The following is an 8,877-nucleotide window of genomic DNA, read 5'->3' on the forward strand; positions in this document are numbered from 1 at the left end:
TGAAATGCAAGAGTTGGAATATTTCAGTAGTGTTTGGTTGTGGTTTACCTTGTCACAGTTACATTTTCTTGATTTTTCAAAGTTCATTTTGAATTTCTTTCGTTGAAATGCAAGAGTTGGAATATTTCAGTAGTGTTTGGTTGTGGTTTACCTTGTCACAGTTACATTTTCTTGATTTTTCAAAGTTCATTTTGAATTTCTTTCATTGAAATGTAAGATTTGGAATTATTCATTTGTGTTTGGTTGTGATTTACCATATCACAAGTTCTTTTTCCGGTTTATTAAAAGTTGATTTTTATTTTCTTTACTTTACATTGAAGTGTTGGTCGAGGGCTCTAGTGGTTTGGCGTTGGTTTAATATTCTCCGTTAAATTTTCTCGATTTTTCAAAGTTCATTTTGAATTTCTCTCGATGAAATTCAAGATTTAGAATAATTCAGTAGTGTTTTGGTTGTGGTTTATCTTGTCACATTTACATTTTCTTGATATTTCAAAGTTCATTTTGAATTTCTTTCGTTGAAAAGCAAGAATTGGAATATTTCAGTAGTTTTTGTTTTTTATTTGACTTGTCAAACTGAGATTTTAGTTATTTTTCATAGTTAATTTTGAATTTGTTTCGTTGAAATGCAAGAGTTGGAATATATCAGTAGTGTTTGTTTTTGGTTTAACGTGACACAGTTACATTTTCTTGATTTTTCAAATTTCATTTTGAATTTCTTTCGTTGAAATTCAAAATTTGGAATATTTCAGTAGTGTTTGGTTGTGGTTTACCTTGTCAAAATTATATTTACTTGTTTTTTCGAAGATCATTTGAATATTTTTCGTTGAAATGCAAGAGTTAGAAGATTTCAGTAGTGTTTGGTTGTGGTTTACCTTGTAAAAGTTACATTCTCTTGATTTTTCAAAGTTTATTTTGAATTTCTTTCATTGAAATGAAAGAGTTGGAATATTTTAGTAGTGTTTTGTCGTAGTTTACCTTGTCACAGTTACATTTTCTTGATTTTTCAAAGTTCATTTTGAATTTCTTTCGTTGAAATGCAAAAGTTGGAATATTTCAGTAGTGTATGGTTGTGGTTTACCTTGTAACATTTACATTTTCTTGAATTTTCACAGTTAATTTAGAATTTAATTCGATTAAAAGCAAGAGTTTTAATATTTAAGTAGTTTGTGTTTTTGGTTTACCTTGTCACAGTTAAATTTTCCTGATTTTTCAAAGTTCATTTTGAATTTCTTTCGTTGAAATGCAAGAGTTGGAATATTTCAGTAGTGTTTGGTTGTGGCTTACCTTGTCAAAGTTAAATTTTTTTGATTTTTCAAAGTTCATTTTGAATTTCTTTCGTTGAAATGCAAGAGTTGGAATATTTCAGTAGTGTTTGTTTGTGGTTTACCATGTCAAAATTACATTTTTTTGATTTTTCAAAGTTCATTTTGAATTTCTTTCATTGAAATGCAAGAGTTGGAATATTTCAGTAGTGTTTGGGTGTGGTTTACCTTGTAACAGTTACATTTTCTTGATTTTTCAAAGTTCATTTTGAATTTCTTTCGTTGAAATGCAAGAGTTGGAATATTTCAGTAGTGTATGGTTGTGGTTTACCGTGTCAAAGTTACATTTTCTTGATTTTTCAAAGTTCATTTTTGAATTTCTTTCATTAAAATGCAAGATGTGGAATATTTCAGTAGTGTTTGGTTATGGTTTACCTTGTCACAGTTACCCTTTCTTGATTTTTCAAAGTTCATTTTGAATTTCTTTCCTTGAAAGTCAAGAGTTGGAATATTTCAGTAGTGTTTGGTTGTGGTTTACCTTGTCACAGTTACATTTTCTTGATTTTTCAAAGGTCATTTTGAATTTCTTTCGTTGAAATGCACGATTTGGAATATTTAATTAGTGTTTGTTTGTGGTTTACATTGTAACTTTTACATTTCTTGATTATTAAAATTTAATTTTTTATATATTTATATTTCTTTAACTAGATTTACTATTTAAGTAGTGTTTGGTTGTGGTTTACATTGTCACAGTTACATTTTCTTGATTTTTCAAAGTTCATTTTGAATTTCTTTCGTTGAAATGCAAGAGTTGGAATATTTCAGTAGTGTTTGGTTGTGGTTTACCTTGTCACAGTTACATTTTCTTGATTTTTCAAAGTTCATTTTGAATTTCTGTCGTTGAAATGCAAGATTTGGAATATTTCAGAGGTGTTTGGTTGTTGTTTACCTTGTCACAGTTACATTTTCTCGATTTTTCAAAGTTCATTTTGAATTTCTTTCGTTGACATTCCTTAGTTTGACAATTACAGTAGTGATGGGATGTTGTTTACCGTTTCACAGTTCCATTTTCATTATATATCAAAGTTCATTTTGAATTTATTTCGCTGAAATGCAAGATTTGTAATATTTCAGTAGAGTTTGGTTGTGGTTTACCTTGTCACAGTTACATTTTAGTGATTTTTCAAAGTTCATTTTGAATTTCTTTCGTTGAAATGCAATAGTTGGAATATTTCAGTAGTGTTTGGTTGTGGTTTACCTTGTCACAGTTACATTTTCTCGATTTTTCAATGTTCATTTTGAATTTATATCGTTGAAATGCAAGAGTTGGACTATTTCAGTAGTGTTTGGTTGTGGTTTACCTTGTCACACTTACATTTGCTTGATTTTTCAAAGTTCATTTTGAATTTCTTTCGTTGAAATGCAAGAATTGTAATATTTCAGTAGTGTTTGGTTGTGGTTTACCTTGTCACAGTTACATTTTCTTGATTTTTCAAAGTTCATTTTGAATTTCTTTCGTTGAAATGCAAGAGTTTGAATATTTCAGTAGTGTTTGGTTGTGGTTTACCTTGTCACAGTTACATTTTCTTGATTTTTCAAAGTTCACTTTGAATTTCCTTCGTTGAAATTCAAGACTTTGAATATTTCAGTTGTGTTTGGTCGTTGTTTACCTTGTCACAGTTACTTTTTCTTTATTTTTCGATGATCATTTGAATTTCCGTCATTGAAATGCAAGAGTTTGAATATTTAAGTAGTGTTTGGTTGTGGTTTACAATGTCAAAGTTACATTTTCTTGACATTTCAAAGTTCATTTTGAATTTATTTCGTTGAATTGCATGAGCTGGAATATTTCAGTAGTGTATGGTTGTGGTTTACCTTGTCACAGTTACATTTTCTTGATTTTTCAAAGTTCATTTAGAATTTATTTAGCTGAAATGCAAGAGTTGTAATATTTAAGGATTGATTTTTGGTGTTTTACATTTTCTAATATACAAGATAAAGATTTTTAAAAGTTAATATTTAATTTTAGACTATTAAAATAACTATTTTTAATATGTAACATTTTTGTTTGTTTTTTTTACATTTTAACAATTAAATTTTTCTTGATTTTTCAAAGTTCATTTTGAATTTCTTTCGCTGAAATGCAAGAGTTGGAATATTTCAGTAGTGTTTGGTTGTGGTTTACCTTGTCACAGTTACATTTTCTTGATTTTTCAAAGTTCATTTTGAATTTCTTTCGTTGAAATGCAAGAGTTGGAATATTTCAGTAGTGTTTGGTTGTGGTTTACCTTGTCACAGTTACATTTTCTTGATTTTTCAAAGTTCATTTTGAATTTCTTTCGTTGAAATGCAAGAGTTGGAATATTTCAGTAGTGTTTGGTTGTGGTTTACCTTGTCACAGTTACATTTTCTTGATTTTTCAAAGTTCATTTTGAATTTCTTTCGTTGAAATGCAAGAGTTGGAATATTTCAGTAGTGTTTGGTTGTGGTTTTACCTTGTCACAGTTACATTTTCTCGATTTTTCAAAGTTCATTTTGAATTTCTTTCGTTGAAATGCAAGAGTTGGAATATTTCAGTAGTGTTTGGTTGTGGTTTACCTTGTCACAGTTACATTTTCTTGATTTTTCTAAGTTCATTTTGAATTTCTTTCGTTGAAATGCAAGAGTTGGAATATTTCAGTAGTGTTTGGTTGTGGTTTACCTTGTCACAGTTACATTTTCTTGATTTTTCAAAGTTCATTTTGAATTTCTTTCGTTGAAATGCAAGAGTTGGAATATTTCAGTAGTGTTTGGTTGTGGTTTACCTTGTCACAGTTACATTTTCTTGATTTTTCAAAGTTCATTTTGAATTTCTTTCGTTGAAATGCAAGAGTTGGAATATTTCAGTAGTGTTTGGTTGTGGTTTACCTTGTCACAGTTACATTTTCTTGATTTTTCAAAGTTCATTTTGAATTTCTTTCGTTGAAATGCAAGAGTTGGAATATTTCAGTAGTGTTTGGTTGTGGTTTACCTTGTCACAGTTACATTTTCTTGATTTTTCAAAGTTCATTTTGAATTTCTTTCGTTGAAATGCAAGAGTTGGAATATTTCAGTAGCGTTTGGTTATGGTATAAATTGTCACATTTAAATTTTACTGATTTTTTAAAGTTAATTTTGAATTTGTTTATATTTTATTAAATATTTTTTATATGTAAGTCTATATTTTATTTTTAATTAAGTTTATATTGTAAAATATATATTATATAAATTTTTAAAATAGAATTTATTTATATTATATTAAAGATTTTTAATATAAAAGTAGTTTGTTGTTTTTGTTTAAAATTTAACATTTAATTTTTCTTGATTTTTAAAATTTAATTTTGAATTTCTTTCATTGAAATTCAAGAGTTGGAATATTTCTGTATTTTTTGGTTATGGTTTACCTTGTAAGAGTTAGATTTTCTTGATTTTTCAAAGTTCATTTTGAATTTCTTTTGTTGAAATGCAAGAGTTGGAATATTTCAGTAGTGTTTGGTTGTGGTTTACCTTGTCACAGTTACATTGTCACGATTTGTCAAAGTACATTTTGAATTTCATTCGTTGAAATGCAAGAGTTGGACTATTTCTGTAGTGTTTGGTTGTGGTTTACCTTGTCATACTTATATTTTCATGATTTTTCAAAGTTTATTTTGAATTTCTTTCGTTGAAATACAAGAAATGGAATATTTCAGTAGTGTTTGCTCTTGGTTTACATTGTCACAGTTAAATTTTTTTGATTTTTCAAAGTTCATTTTGAATTTCTTTCGTTGAAATGCAAGAGTTTGTTTATTTGAGTAGTGGTGGGTTGTGGTTTACCTTGTCACAGTTACATTTTCTTGATTTTTCAAAGTTCATTTTGTTTTTCTTACGTTTTTTGGCTATTGTTGTAATAGTTTTGTTGTTTTTTGTTATGGTTTACCTTGTCACAGTTGCATTTTCTGGATTTTTCAAAGTTCATTTTGAATTTCTTTCGCTGAAATGCAAGAGTTGGAATATTTCAGTAGTGTTTGGTTGTGGTTTACCTTGTAACATTTCCATTTTATTGATTATAGAAATTTCAGGTTTAATATAATTATATTAATTTATATTGTTGTACTAATTAAATATTGTTTGGTTGTGTTTTAACTTGTCACTGTTACATTTTCTTGATTTGTCAAAGTTCATTTTGAATTTCTTTTGTTGAAATGAAAGAGTTGGAATATTTCAGTAGTGTTTGGTTGTGGTTTTCCTTGTCACAGTTACATTTTCTTGATTTTTCAAAGTTCATTTTGAATTTCTTTCGTTGAAATGCAAGAGTTGGAATATTTCAGTAGTGTTTGGTTGTGGTTTACCTTGTCACAGTTACATTTTCTTGATTTTTCAAAGTTCATTTTGAATTTCTTTCGTTGAAATGCAAGAGTTGGAATATTTCAGTAGTGTTTGGTTGTGGTTTACCTTGTCACAGTTACATTTTCTTGATTTTTCAAAGTTCATTTTGAATTTCTTTCGTTGAAATGCAAGAGTTGGAATATTTCAGTAGTGTTTGGTTGTGGTTTACCTTGTCACAGTTACATTTTCTTGATTTTTCAAAGTTCATTTTGAATTTCTTTCGTTGAAATGCAAGAGTTGGAATATTTCAGTAGTGTTTGGTTGTGGTTTACCTTGTCACAGTTACATTTTCTTGATTTTTCAAAGTTCATTTTGAATTTCTTTCGTTGAAATGCAAGAGTTGGAATATTTCAGTAGTGTTTGGTTGTGGTTTACCTTGTCACAGTTACATTTTCTTGATTTTTCAAAGTTCATTTTGAATTTCTTTCGTTGAAATGCAAGAGTTGGAATATTTCAGTAGTGTTTGGTTGTGGTTTACCTTGTCACAGTTACATTTTCTTGATTTTTCAAAGTTCATTTTGAATTTCTTTCGTTGAAATGCAAGAGTTGGAATATTTCAGTAGTGTATGGTTGTGGTTTACCTTGTCACATTTACATTTTCTTGATTTTTCAATGTTCATTTTGAATTTCTTTCGTTGAAATGCAAGAGTTGGAAAATTTCAGTAGTGTTTGGTTGTGGTTTACCTTGTCACAAGTTACATTTTCTTGATTTTTCAAAGTTCATTTTGAATTTCTTTCGTTGAAATGCAAGAGTTGGAATATTTCAGTAGTGTTTGGTTGTGGTTTACCTTGTCACAGTTACATTTTCTTGATTTTTCAAAGTTCATTTTGAATTTCTTTCGTTGAAATGCAAGAGTTGGAATATTTCAGTAGTGTTTGGTTGTGGTTTACCTTGTCACAGTTACATTTTCTTGATTTTTCAAAGTTCATTTTGAATTTCTTTCGTTGAAATGCAAGAGTTGGAATATTTCAGTAGTGTTTGGTTGTGGTTTACCTTGTCACAGTTACATTTTCTCGATTTTTCAAAGTTCATTTTGAATTTCTATCGTTGAAATGCAAGAGTTGGAATATTTCAGTAGTGTTTGGTTGTGGTTTACCTTGTCCCACTTACATTTTCTTGATTTTTCAAAGTTCATTTTGAATTTCTTTCGTTGAAATGCAAGAGTTGGAATATTTCAGTAGTGTTTGGTTGTGGTTTACCTTGTCACAATTACATTTTCTTGATTTTTCAAAGTTCATTTTGAATTTCTTTCGTTGAAATGCAAGAGTTGGAATATTTCAGTAGTGTTTGGTTGTGGTTTACCTTGTCACAGTTACATTTTCTTGATTTTTCAAAGTTCATTTTGAATTTCTTTCGTTGAAATGCAAGAGTTGGAATATTTCAGTAGTGTTTGGTTGTGGTTTACCTTGTCACAGTTACATTTTCTTGATTTTTCAAAGTTCATTTTGAATTTCTTTCGTTGAAATGCAAGAGTTGGAATATTTCAGTAGTGTTTGGTCGTGGTTTACCTTGTCACAGTTACATTTTCTTGATTTTTCAAAGTTCATTTTGAATTTCTTTCGTTGAAATGCAAGAGTTTGAATATTTCAGTAGTGTTTGGTTGTGGTTTACCTTGTCACAGTTACATTTTCTTGATTTTTCAAAGTTAATATAGAATTTAATTCGTTGAAATGCAAGAGTTGGAATATTTCAGTAGTGGTTGGTTGTGGTTTACCTTGTCACAGTTACTTTTTCTTGATTTTACTTAGTTAAGTGTGTTCGTCGGTCCTTTAAATGCAACAGTTGGAATATTTCTGTAGTGTTTGGTTGTGGTTTCCCGTCTCACAGTTACATTTTCTTGATTTTTCAAAGTTCATTTTGAATTTCTTTCATTGAAAAGCAAGAGTTGGAATATTTCAGTAGTGTTTGGTTGTGGTTTACCTTGTCACAGTTACATTTTCTTGATTTTTCAAAGTTCATTTTGAATTTCTTTCGTTGAAATGCAAGAGTTGGAATATTTCAGTAGTGTTTGGTTGTGGTTTACCTTGTCACAGTTACATTTTCTTGATTTTTCAAAGTTCATTTTGAATTTCTTTCGTTGAAATGCAAGAGTTGGAATATTTCAGTAGTGTTTGGTTGTGGTTTACCTTGTCACAGTTACATTTTCTTGATTTTTCAAAGTTCATTTTGAATTTCTTTCGTTGAAATGCAAGAGTTGGAATATTTCAGTAGTGTTTGGTTGTGGTTTACCTTGTCACAGTTACATTTTCTTGATTTTTCAAAGTTCATTTTGAATTTCTTTCGTTGAAATGCAAGAGTTGGAATATTTCAGTAGTGTTTGACCATGTTTTACCTTATCAAAGCTAAATTCTCTTGATTTTTAAAATCTCATTACTTATTTCAGTCGTTTAAATTAAATATTTTTAATATTTAAGTAGTGTTTGGTTTTTGATTACATAGAAACAGTACCTTTTACATGTTTTATATTTGATACTAATTTTTTTATATATTTTAAATGAAAGAGATGGAATATTTAAGTATTGTTTGGTTGTGGTTTACCTTGTCACAGTTACATTTTCTTGATTTTTCAAAGTTCATTTTGAATTTATTTCGTTGAAATGCAATAGTTGGAATATTTCAGTAGTGTTTTGTAATGTCTCAGCTTGGCACATTTACATTTTCTTGATTTTTCAAAGTTCATTTTGAATTTCTTTCGTTGAAATGCAAGAGTTGGAATATTTCAGTAGTGTATGCTTGTTGTTTGCCTTGTCACAGTTACATTTTCTTGATTTTTCAAAGTTCATTTTGAATCATTCAAGAAACATGATTAAACACGTTTTTAAACTACATGCTTTTTGCAAGCCTTTCCTTGGCACCTCTCCAAACGAGTGGGGATTCCCCGCTGGCTCCTATACATTGCAAAAAAGTGAGCAGTACGAAAACTCCACGTTTTCAACCAGACTGGTTTCTTAGACAACACACCCACAGAGATGACACACACACATAGAGACGAGACACGCACAGACACGACACACAAACAGAGTCATAGTTAGAGAGATATCCAAAAAGTTGGGTTTATCTAGGTTCACTTAGAGTGGCACGCCACTCTAAGTGAACCTAGATCAACCCAGCCTTTTGGATATCTCTCTCACTATGACTCTGTTTGTGTGTCGTGTCTGTGCGTGTCTCGTCTCTATGTGTGTGTGTGACCAAGTAAAGAAAAACCACACGGAATCAGGCAACTGAGTC

The sequence above is a fragment of the Artemia sp. Qi Xiang Cuo genome, chromosome 10 (assembly GCF_049724085.1).
Source record: "Artemia sp. Qi Xiang Cuo chromosome 10, ASM4972408v1, whole genome shotgun sequence".
NCBI lineage: Eukaryota > Metazoa > Arthropoda > Branchiopoda > Anostraca > Artemiidae > Artemia > Artemia sp. Qi Xiang Cuo.